This window comes from Vulpes vulpes, chromosome 3, assembly GCF_048418805.1.
Source record: "Vulpes vulpes isolate BD-2025 chromosome 3, VulVul3, whole genome shotgun sequence".
NCBI classification, from domain to species: Eukaryota; Metazoa; Chordata; class Mammalia; order Carnivora; family Canidae; genus Vulpes; species Vulpes vulpes.
Window position 1 is genome coordinate 104,073,946 of NC_132782.1, and position 11,209 is coordinate 104,085,154.

The following is an 11,209-nucleotide window of genomic DNA, read 5'->3' on the forward strand; positions in this document are numbered from 1 at the left end:
AAAGTTGTAGACTCCCCCTTCCTAATTTCAAAACTTACTACGAAGCTACAGTAATGAGGACAGTGTGGACCTGGTATAAGAATAGATATATAGACCAATAGAATGTAATTGAGAGTCCAGAAATAAACTCTCACATTCACGGTCAATCGATTTTTGACAAGAGAGCTAAGATAATTCAGTACAGGTGGTAGTGAGACAACTGGATAGACACATGCAAAAGAAGAAAGTAGACCCTTCACTTACATCATAAAATTAATTCAAAGTGGATCAAAGACTAAATTTGAAAGCTAAAACTATAAGGCTCGTAGGAGAAAACATAGGGGCAAACCTTCATGACCTTGGATTCAGCAATGGGCTCTCAGGTATAACAACCAAAGCATAAGCAACAACAACAACAATGAAAAATCAATAAACTGGACCTTATCAAAATGAGAAATGTTTGTGCTTCAAAGACAACACCAAGAAAGTGAAGACAATCCCCACAATGGGAAAAATCCTACATCTAACAGACTTGTATCAAGAATAAACAGAAATATTACAATTCAATTATTAAAAGACAAATAACCAATGAAAAAATAGACAAAAGATCCAAATAGAAATTTCTTCAAAGATAAAGAAATGGTCAATAAACACATGAGGAGATGTTGACCATCATTACCTATCGGGGAAATGCAAATCAAAACCATAATGAGATTCCACTGCATACCCCCTACGTTGTGAGGAGACAGAGAAATAGGAATCTCATATAGTGTTGGTGGAAGTGCAAAGGGGTGCAGCTGCTTTTGAAAACAGGCTGGCAGTTTCTCAAAAAGTTGTGCATACCACGTGACTCAGCAATTCTACTCCTAGGTATATGGAAGAGAAATAAAAACATGTCCGCACAAAAACTTACACATGAATGTGCATAGCATTATTCATAATAGCTAAAAAGTGGAAACCACCCAAAGGGTTAGCAACTGAAATATGAGTAAATAAAACGTGTGTGTAGTAGACACCCCTTACCTGCGGGGATACATTCCCAGACCCCCGGTGGATGCCTGAAACTGCGGACAGTACTGAACCCTACATATACTATGCTTTCCCCTATATATCCGTATTTATGATAAAGTATAAAGTTATACTAAATTTATAAATTAGGCACTGTAAGAGATTAACAATGATAACTGATAGTAGAATAGGATAATTATAATGATATACTGTAACAAAAGGTATGTGAATGTGGTATTTCTCAAAGTGTCTCTTTTTTAGTATCCTTTTTTTGGAGATAGAGAAGGAGAGCTCCCACTCATGAGCTGGGGGGTAGGGAGAGGAGAGAGGATCTTAAGCGGGTTCCATACTCACTGCAGAGCCCAATGTGGGGCTCGACCCCATGACCTTGAGCTGAAATCAAGAGCCAGTTGTTTGACTGAGCCACCCAGGCACCCTATATATCTCTTTTTTAAATTATAGTTGACACACATTATATTAGTTTCAAGCATACAATGTAGTGATGTGACAACTGTGCACTTTATGCTACACTCACCACAAGTGTAGCTACCATCGATCACATACAACACTGTTACAGCATCTGACCGTATTCCCTGTGCGGTACCTTTCATCCCTACGACCTCTTCATTCCAACCTAAACCTTCACCCATTTTTCCCATCCATCCGCCCCCTCCCTTCTGGCAACCACTATTTTGTTCTCTGTCTTTAGGTATATATGCCACTTGTTATCTCAAAAAGCTGATCGTCCTGTACTCACCCTTCTTCTTGTGATGGTGTGAGAGATGATAAAATGCCTACGTGACAGGATGCAGTGAGGTGAGTGACACAGGCATGGTGACACAGCGTTAGGCTACCCCTAACCTTCGGGTGATACTTCAGAAGGAGGATCACCTGCTTCAGGACTTCAGTTGACCATGGTCACTGAAACTGCAGAAGGCAAAGTTGCAGGTTAAGAGGGGACTGCTGTGTGTCCATACAGCGGAATATTATTTGTTCAACGAGGAAGCAATAAGGCCAACTGCTCCTCGTTAACTAGTTAACTGGATGCAAGAGCCTCATCTGGCTCCTGGCTTCCCCACCTGCTATTGGCAAGGCTCTTGCCTGAGCCCCCCTCCCATTCCCTCAATGAGTCTTGCTGGGAGATCCGGGTCCTGTGGGGTCCTTCACATCTTTGCAGGGGCAACGTGACAGGCCAGCAATCCAAACTCACGGAGTAGAACTGCTTTCAAGAGCCCACACTTTCTGGGATGCCCGGGTGGCTTGATTGGTTGGGCGTCTGACTCTTGACTTCAGCTCAGGTCATGATCTCAGGGTCCTGGGATGGAGCTCAGTGGGGAGTCTGCTTGTGTTCTTCTCCCTCTGCTCCTCCCCCAACTCTCTCTCTCTCAAGTGAATAAATACATCTTTAAAAAAAAAAAGAGAGAGAGAGAGAGGGGCACCTGGGTGGTTCGGTTGGTTGAGCGTCTGCCTTTGGCTCAGGTCGTGATCCTGGGGTCCCGGGATTAAGTCCTGTAATGGGCTCCCCACAGGGAGCCTGCTTCTCCCTCTGCCTATGTCTCTGCCTCTCTCATGAATAAATAAATAAAATCTTAAAAAAAAAAAAGAGCCCATGCTTTCTTCCTCTCTATTTTAAAAAAATCTGTGAAGAGAGCTCCCTTCGCTACCCTTGAAGTCAAGGAAATGTATAAATGGGTTGACTCTGTCACTCTCTACAGGTCATTTTTGTGTTCCCAGCTACCATCCATCAGCTCCCAGCTACCATCCATCAGCTCCTGGGCAGGGCAGGGACGGCCCCCTGGGGGTGGGCAGAGGGAGGAGACACAGGTGGGCACATCTGTAACCTCCCCCCGCATCCAGCTGGGTGGGCTCACTTACCCTCCTTGGAGACTAGAAGCTTGGATGCCTTGGCCCGGGGCCTTGGCAGGTAAAATCCAAGTGCATCCCAGCACTCCCTGCCAAGGCAGCCCAGTCCCTGGGGGAAAGCCAGGCAGACAGATGGGGTCTGGGCCTGTGCCGGGAGCTGCCCGGGGTGGACTGGACGGTAATTCTGGCTGCAGGTAGGAGCTGCTGAGAATTGCTCTCGTGGAGGAGATTTCAGTCACTGGACAAAAGCTGGGGAGTACCTTCTTGGAGCTACAGGCTAGAAGCTTGTGCCTCCACATGTCAGGCCCCACCCCCCCGCCAGAGCTCTGGCCATTGGTGGCTCCCCCCGCCCCCTGCTCCCTCTGGGACTTGCTGGTTTGTTTTAGGGGGGCTGCAGTCTCTGCGCCTGGTTCAGGTCTCAACATCCCAAGTCTGTGGCTAATAGCAAGGAAGCAAGGAGCCGGGGTCCCAGGGGGCCCCAGTGGGCTGTGCCCTGGCCCGTGTGGAGAGCCTGGTCGTGGCACCCCCAAATGGTCCAAGTAGGTCAGAGTGTGGCCTCTGTTTACACCACATCCAACTGCCCTGCAGTTACCCCACTGTGATTCCCGGGGTCACAACCCAGCCTGGAAAGTGACGCATCGTTTCAGCTTCTCCCGTGGTCCTTTGCGATCACTTGTGGCCACGTCTGTCCAGTGAGTGACCCTTAGTAACCTGTGGTCTTCGTGGCCCAGGGTGGGTGAGGATGGAATGGGACGGGCTTTGGGAACTAAGGGAAAGGTGCCAGTCCGTTTTCTCCACTCCCCATCATTTCCCTGGGGTCCAGCTGGCCCCCACAGCCACCCACGTGAATAGGTGTCCTCCAGAAATCAGGGCCAGGGCTGCCATCAAGCCCTTTGGCTTCTCTGAAGGGTTTTTGGGAATCTCAGCTTGCTGCCCACAGCCACTGCCTCCTCCTGCTCGGTCTGTTGCCAAAGCCATTCATCCAAAACCCGAATGGGACCGTGTCATAGGCCTGTTTTGAAAATCCCATTTGGCTTCCATCCAAGGACTGGAGGCCCACAGATGGGTTTTTGCTTGGGCTGCATTGGGTTTTTTAAAAATTTCCAAGTTTTGCATGCAAGCTGACTTTTCCAGCTTCTCTGGAGACACGGAGCCCTATTCCTGCATAACCAGAGTTGGCCGGAGCTGAGCACTACACCTCCCCAGGCAGGTGTTCCTCAGGGGACAGCTCCCACTGTTCCCTATGGTCTTACAGCCAGCCTCCCCTCTTCCCTGCAAGACCTGCCTGGTGCCTACCTGCCTGCTTTCCAGTCTCCCTCTCTAGTCTCCGGGTGAGGGCTTGGAGCACAGCTTGGGGACACTAGATGACCTGGCCTCTGTCTGCTTTCCCATCCTGGCATTCCTTCCTTCCCTGCCCCCTACCTCTCAGCACATTGGCCACACCAGTCTCTGCTCACCAAGTGACCCAGGTACCCCACCAGTCCACATCCTGTGCAGTTCCCACTGTCTGCATTTCTGCATCCTCGTTCAGCAGATGTGTGCTGAGCACCTGCTATGCGTGGAGGGAGTGGGCTAGGTGCTGGGGAAGGATGTATAAGACCCCGTGTGTTAATGCGGGTTCTCCATTGAAACAGATCCAATCGAATAGATGATGGAGAGATGATAGATGATAGATAGATAGACACTAATTATAAGGAACCGGCTCCTGTGATTACAGAGGCTGAGAAGGCCAAGATCTACAGCGGGTGTAGTTCAGAGTCTGAGTCCACAGGCCTGAGAATCAGGAGCGCCATAGTATAGGTTCGAGTCTAAGGCTGAAGGCAGAAGAACCATGTCCCAGCTCCAAGCCAGGCACACTTTCTTACGCCGCCTTTTGTTCTTACGGCCCCTTTTGGGTCTTCAATGGGTTGGATGAGGCCCACCTACCTTGGGGAGGCGATCTGCTTTACCCAGACTGCCCATTCACATTTCTTCTCCTCCACCGACACCCTCACAGACTCCCCAGATATGAGGTTTAACCAAATTATCAGGACGCTCCGTGGCCCAGCCAGGCTGACACGTAAAATTAGCCATGACATTCAGCCCTCGTTCTGCTGAAGCCTGCGGCTTAGCGAGGTATTCAGAGAGGCAGGAAAATAATTCCAAAACTAAGTGGTTAAGTGCTGGAGGAATTCTCACTTATACTTCAAGCTTCGCCTCTCATAGTACCTCCCACAAATCTTTTCTGATCTCCCCACACAATCAGTGATGCTTTCTCTTGGAAGCCCCCAGAGCACATATCTCCTGGGAGAGATTCTCTCTCTCTCTCTTTCTCTTTTTTTTCACAATGGAATGTTCCAAGTCTACAAAAAGGTACAGAGATAATGTAGCAAAGTCCCATATACCCACACCCGTCCTTAAAGGATAAAGCATCACGGATACGGCACAGCCTGGGGTGGCCAAGTTGTCCCATCTGGTTTGGCACAGAAAGTTCTGCATCCCGGGACCCCCTCAGTGCATGGCAGATAAGGATGATCGATCACACCAGGGCAGGCCTCCTCCACCTTCCACCCCTGAGTACATCCCTTCCTTGACACCATTCTCCCCATGCTCCCCATCAGAGGAAACAACCCATTTATTAAAGCTGGGGGCTACCATTTGTGTGTCTTTCTTTATACTTTGGGTCCATCCCTAAATGACATTGGAGTTCTGTTCTGCGTGTGCACACAACACCCCCCCCCCCCCATTGCATGCATGCATGCACGTACCCCAGATTGGGTCCAGAACATTGGATGGCCTTTCTTAATGGGTGGCCTGGTGGCCGCAGGCCATGCTTCCTGCATGTTTGAAGGCAAAAGCTAGAAAAAAGCAATAACGCAATATGCTGCCTGAAAGCCACACAGGGGGGGTGAGGGTGGGGGGAGCAGGTCCCTGGAGAGGCAGTTAGGAGAGCATCGGAGAGGGCACCTGGGGCTGGAGAGGGTCTTCAGGAGAAAAGAAGGTGCCAGGCATGTTTGGTGAGGTGGCTGCAAGTCTCCCCTTTAGTGCTCCAGAGACACACTCCGGAAAATCCACAGCCCTCACTAAGGTGCAGGGGGTGGGGGTGGGGGGGCACTGGATTGCTTTCAAGGGCCAGGGGAAGGGGTGCCACAGCCACCAGACCCCCAGTGCTTCCCACGATGCTCCAGGGGCTTGTGCCTGCACCCCATGAGCTCCTGGGGGGGGGTGCTTCTGGCACATGGTGAGTGCTCAGTGTTATTTGTGTGGGGGGAGGTAAGGAGGGAGGGAGGAAAGGAGTGGGGGGAGGAGATGGAAGGAGGGAGGGAAGGCAGGCCTCAGCTGGGGAGGAGGCTCCAGTGTGTGCGAGGCATCTCTCCTGCCAGGACCGGAGTGAGTGCTGACCTGCAGAGCAGGATGGGAGGCACTGCTGTGTGCCGCCCCCCAGCAGCGCCCAGGGCCGATTCTCTGGGTGGAGAGCCAGCCTGGAACCGAGAGCGCGGGTGGGAGGGGTGGTGGGGGGAGGGGGGAAGAGGCAGACAGGGAGGGTGGGAAGTGGAGAGGCAGAGGCGTGCTGCTTAGCAACCGCAGGAGAAGATTTAGGGAAGTGACAGGACCATTTCTCCCTGAGCCTCAAAGGGAGGATTTTTTTTTTTTTTTTTTTTTGGAAGAGCTGCCTGCCGCCTACACTGGCGGCCCAGAAGGCTGGCTAGGACTGGGGGCTCCCCAGAAGTCAGGGCCACGGCTGAGGAAGGCTGGCCGGCCAGTGCCGCGCCTCCCAGGGACTCCAAGGGGACCGGGCTCCTGGGCCCCGCAGGGAAGAGGGGGAAGCGAGGCCAGCAGGCCTTGGGGACACCACCCCAGCCTCTGCTCAGGAAGGTGCTGGGGCCTCTCCCTTCCTCTTCTGGCCCCCAGAACCCTGCTGGCAGCCCCGATCCTGCTCCTTCCTCCCCACTCAGAAGGCTCCGTTGCTTTTCTTTCTTAATTTGATTTTCTCTGGCTCAGAATCGAGATCAAAAGAAGAAATTCTTTCCAGCCTTTTAGGAATAATTCCCAGAATCTCCCACTGGAAACGCATACATAATTACCATAATTATTTTTTTTAAATCTTTCTGGTTCTCTTATCCATTTCTTTTCCATCCCCGCAGCAGGCTCTCTGAGGAGAGGGGAGAGGGGAAGCTTCTAGACTATCTAGTGGTCGCAGGGTTGACAGTGTTCACCGCATCCTCCTGGGATCGTGGGGCCCACACCGCAGCCCGCAGCACCCACAGGACCCTGTGGTGCAGGCCGCAGGCAAATAGCACCTCACTAGCCTTCGACACCATGGAGTCACCTGGTGGGAAGTTATTCCCTCTCTCATTTGTTTTGTCTTAATTTCATCAAGCCTCCAGTTGGTGCTAGGTAGGTCCCTAACCCTCCCCGATGTGTGCTAACCTTCCTTTTAAGAGCTGCGAGCAGCAGCAATCCTCAGACCCAGAGCCCGCAAGAGCCACTAGCTGCAATGTCATACTCGTTCTATTTTGCGTTGTGATTATTTTGTGCGCGTGTCACGGTGTGTGCGTGGGGGGGGGGCTTTGCATTTACGCCTGGTTCCTTTTTAGAGGAAAGACAATTAGTAACTAGTAATCAAAGCAGAACACTGATACATTGTCTAACAGTGAATGGTCTCCCTAGGATCCTGCTGGATCCCCAATCCAGGATGCCAGCTTCCTACCCCACCCCCGCACCCCCCCCAGCTGGCAGGCTGCAGGTCAAGGGCAGGGAAGGTTCATGTTGAAACTCAGCTGGTCGAGTTGGTCAACAGCTGGCACCAAGGAGCCTCAGATGGGAATTTTTAATTTTTTTCACAGCCACTCAGCCTGGCTTTGCACCCACTCGCAGCCCATTCTGTTTTTCCCTGGGATTCCAGAAGTCGGCTCGTCAAGGTCCACTTTGAGACACAAGGCCATAGAGTGGGGGTGGCTGCCAAACACACCCATTCCTTTGGTGGCCGTATCTGATTGTCCCTCTGGACAACCACCAATCTGTTTCGTGGATCTGGGATTTGAGGGGAGTAGACCTGCCCAGGGCTTTAGGGTGGCGTGCCATCTGAGCCTCGCTTCCCCTGGGCATCCCATTCCTCTGGCCATCACGATGGATGTGTTCAGGGGAGGGCAGAGAGATGCATGGAGACTCTTGCTGGGAATACTGGAGCTGGCTCTTTCCCATTGGCCTGGATCCTGAGAAGATGAGACTCGGGGGCTCCTGCAGCCATTTCTGCCACCACGAGGAGGGAGCCAACAACGAGGGAAGGGGGCTGAGAAGTGGAGAGAGAGAAACTCGATCCTGATGGTATCATTTCCATCCCTGGATCCAGCTGTGCCTGAAGCTAGCCTCTACCCTTGACCGCCTTTAGAGACCCCCCGGAGCCAACAAATTCCCCTTTCATGTAATCCAGTTAGGATCAGTGCTTCGGTCACTTGCAACCACAAGAGTCTTAACTGATAAAATGACTCGGTGGAAATCCTTGGCCACTGAGCCAGAAAGAATGCAGAGGGCTTGTCCCACGTACATAGGTGAGGGGCCTTGTCACCACACGCAAACACTGGCACGGACGGGCAAAGCCACTGGAGCTCCAAATTTCAGATAAGCAAGTAGCAGGCACAGGCTGAGCGTGCGGCATGAAATGGCTTATTTAACCCTTGTAACAGTCCCACATGGCCGGCTACTTTTGTCACCATTTTATAGATGAGAAGACTGAGGCCCGGGGAGTCTCGATGAACCTTCGTGGCACAATCAAGTCTTGTCCCGGGTCATCCCAGCCGTGCCTCTACAGTAAACCAGATTGTTCACTGGTACATAGAAAGGTCTGGGAATGTGTCCTTGGGAAGAGACCAAGGGCTGAGGCTCTTAGGTGGCAGAGTGATGTTTACGGAGCAAGGGCAGGAGTGGCCCTGTGCACCCCCAGCCCGGCAATCACGGGGTGCCCAGCCTACACGGCTGCACGCTGGCCTGCAGGAAGGGCGTCCACCTCTCTCTCTCTCTCTCTCTCTCTCTCTCACTCTCTCTCTCTCTTTTTTTAACCTCCAGTCAAACATAGGAAGGCAGAAGAGGCCCTAGTGTAGATCCCATCTCCTTCGTACTCCTCGACCATGGGGCTCCAGGCCAGTCATTTCACTTTCCCAGTGTTCCTGTTTTTGCATCTGCAAAACGGAGACCCTAGCTCCTTGGCCTTGCTCATCTGGCCGACGAGCGGCCCAAGCAGCATCGCATGAGGACAGAGATGTGAAAGGTCATTTGCACAATCAAAAGCAGGGCAACTGCGGGATGGAGGAAATCCCTTGGCTTCCCGGAGGTGGACGGGCAGGCGTGGACAGGTGTAAAGCTGCATTTCCTCCTCCCCGCCCGGCACCCAGGCTGCGCAGACAGGCCCAGCATGACCTGAAAGGAACCTTTCTGTCCCCAAAGCGAGGAGAGATAAGAACTGTGAAGGAGAGAAGCGAGCTCGGCTACAGGCGCTTGGGGGGTTATTTTTACCCTGTTATCTCTATCCTGAAATGTCAGGCATGGAGCTGCCTCTCTCTCACCAGCCCCCCAGCCTCCCCAGCCATTCAGCGTGGCAACGCAGCCTGGAAACAGGCCCCATTCTCCTTCTCTGGTTCCTCTGCCTTTCCAAGAGAGTCACAGTGCTATGGAGACGGGAGGCATGGAAACCCTGAAATAGACAAGTGGGAGGTGAGACCTTTTATTTGGGTTCTGGAACAGGCTCACTTCCTTCTAGAGGCCCCGGGGTGCAGAGGAGGCCCTTGGCACTGTCGGGTACCTATTCTAAGGTTTGCATCAAATTGGTTCTTTATGTTGGAAGACTCAGAAATCCCTACTTAAATGGGGTTATGCAATCAAGAAGGTTTGATCGGCTGAGGCCAAGACAAGGCCTAGCGAAAGGTCAGGCTTCAGGTGAAGTGTGATCAAGGGGTTTGATGCTGTCCCAAAGATTCAGTTCTCTCCATCTCTTGGGTCCCTCTTTTGTGATGTTGGCTTCATCCTTGGACACCATGCTGTGCTCCCCAACAATCTTGAGCAGTTCCAGAATCTTCCCCCATGGTCACAAATGGCTGCAGCAGTGGATCTAGACTTCACATCCTCAGAATGGTGGCTCCCAAGGAAGAGAGAGGAAACTTCTTTTGGCCAGAAGTTACCAAGAAATGTCTTCTTGTGTTTCATTGGCTTTGGCTGGGTTATATGGCCATCTCTGAGCCAATCACTTGGGTATTAGGGCAGGAAGGTGAAAACTGCATTGATTAGATTAAGCCAAACCAGATTTCTAAGAACAGGGAAGCAACGGTTTCTCGAAGATTTCGAGCTCTGTACCCAAAAGGTGATGGAGTGGACGCTGAGCAACAGTCAGGAGACTGCTTTGTGCTTTATTCACTTTGCTTGATCCTTCCCTACTTGGGAAAGCCCCTGAGGTTAGACGTGATTGGTCTTTTTTATCCAGAAACAGGCCAATATCAGTTTCTCCTCTATCTGTAGGTTTACCTGGGGTTCTGAGTTCTAAAAATCCTGAGTCTGTCAATCCCAATATTTCACCACGGCAGCAGAATCCCTCCCAGGTAGATAGGTAGGTACAGGCCGAAGTGTCATCTGTTTACCTGCCAAAGGCTTCCTCTGCCTTCGAAATAAAATTCACACTCTATGGCCTTGCTTCCCTATCACTCACCCCCGACCACATGTTTGTTTAGCCATAGCAGCTTCTGGTCATTCCTTAGACAAGCCAGTCACCCTCACCCTTGTGCTAAACAGCCTTTCCACCTAATCTTGTCTAGGATCTTGGATTCTTTTGAATCTTTTCACAGTTGGCTTTATCTTATCATTCAGGGCCCTGCTTAAATGTCACAACTTCTTGGAAGTCTTCTCCAACCAGGGTGATCTGCAATCACCCTGTTCCTTGAAGGTTTGGGCATCTCTCTCCCTTTGCTAGACCGGTAGTTCCATGGAGCAAGGATGGTGCATGTCCTGTGGACATGCGTACCTGGCAATTTCCGGTTCCGTGGCTGGCATAGTGTAGGTACTCAATAAAAACGTGTTGGGTCAGTGAGTGAGAATTCTTTTTTGAATGGCCTTATAAACTTTTACAGAGCAGGGCCACTTGTTGCATTTGTCCCGGCTTTCACTCGTTTCACCAAAACGCTGGGCACGAAAGAGACCCATGTGATAAGTGCTATTTTTTTCAAAAGAAGAAATGAGCTCTCTGCTGAAGGGACTTGCTCAAAGTTGCACCCAAATTAGCACAGAAAGACACTTGGGAGGTGCCAATGCTTCTCTGAGGAATTCTCTTTCCTAAGCCGATGCATGTGAACAGTTGAGGGCATGAAGCTGGAGAGAGGCACATGGCGCCATCTGT

General features: G+C 51.2%; 1 protein-coding gene across 6 annotated transcripts in view; it reads right to left on the minus strand.

The window, feature by feature from the left end:
- The window catches only part of MRTFB (myocardin related transcription factor B), a 271,363-nt gene that overhangs the window by 240,047 nt on the left and 20,107 nt on the right, over nt 1-11,209 (minus strand). For 2 of the 6 annotated variants that reach the window (XM_072753825.1, XM_072753809.1), the window contains one exon: nt 1,745-1,914. The exons of the other annotated variants lie outside the window; for them this stretch is intronic. The gene's annotated coding sequence lies outside the window, so the exon portion shown is untranslated. Of the gene's footprint in view, nt 1-1,744; nt 1,915-11,209 lie in introns of those variants that run through there. 6 annotated transcript variants of the gene reach the window in all.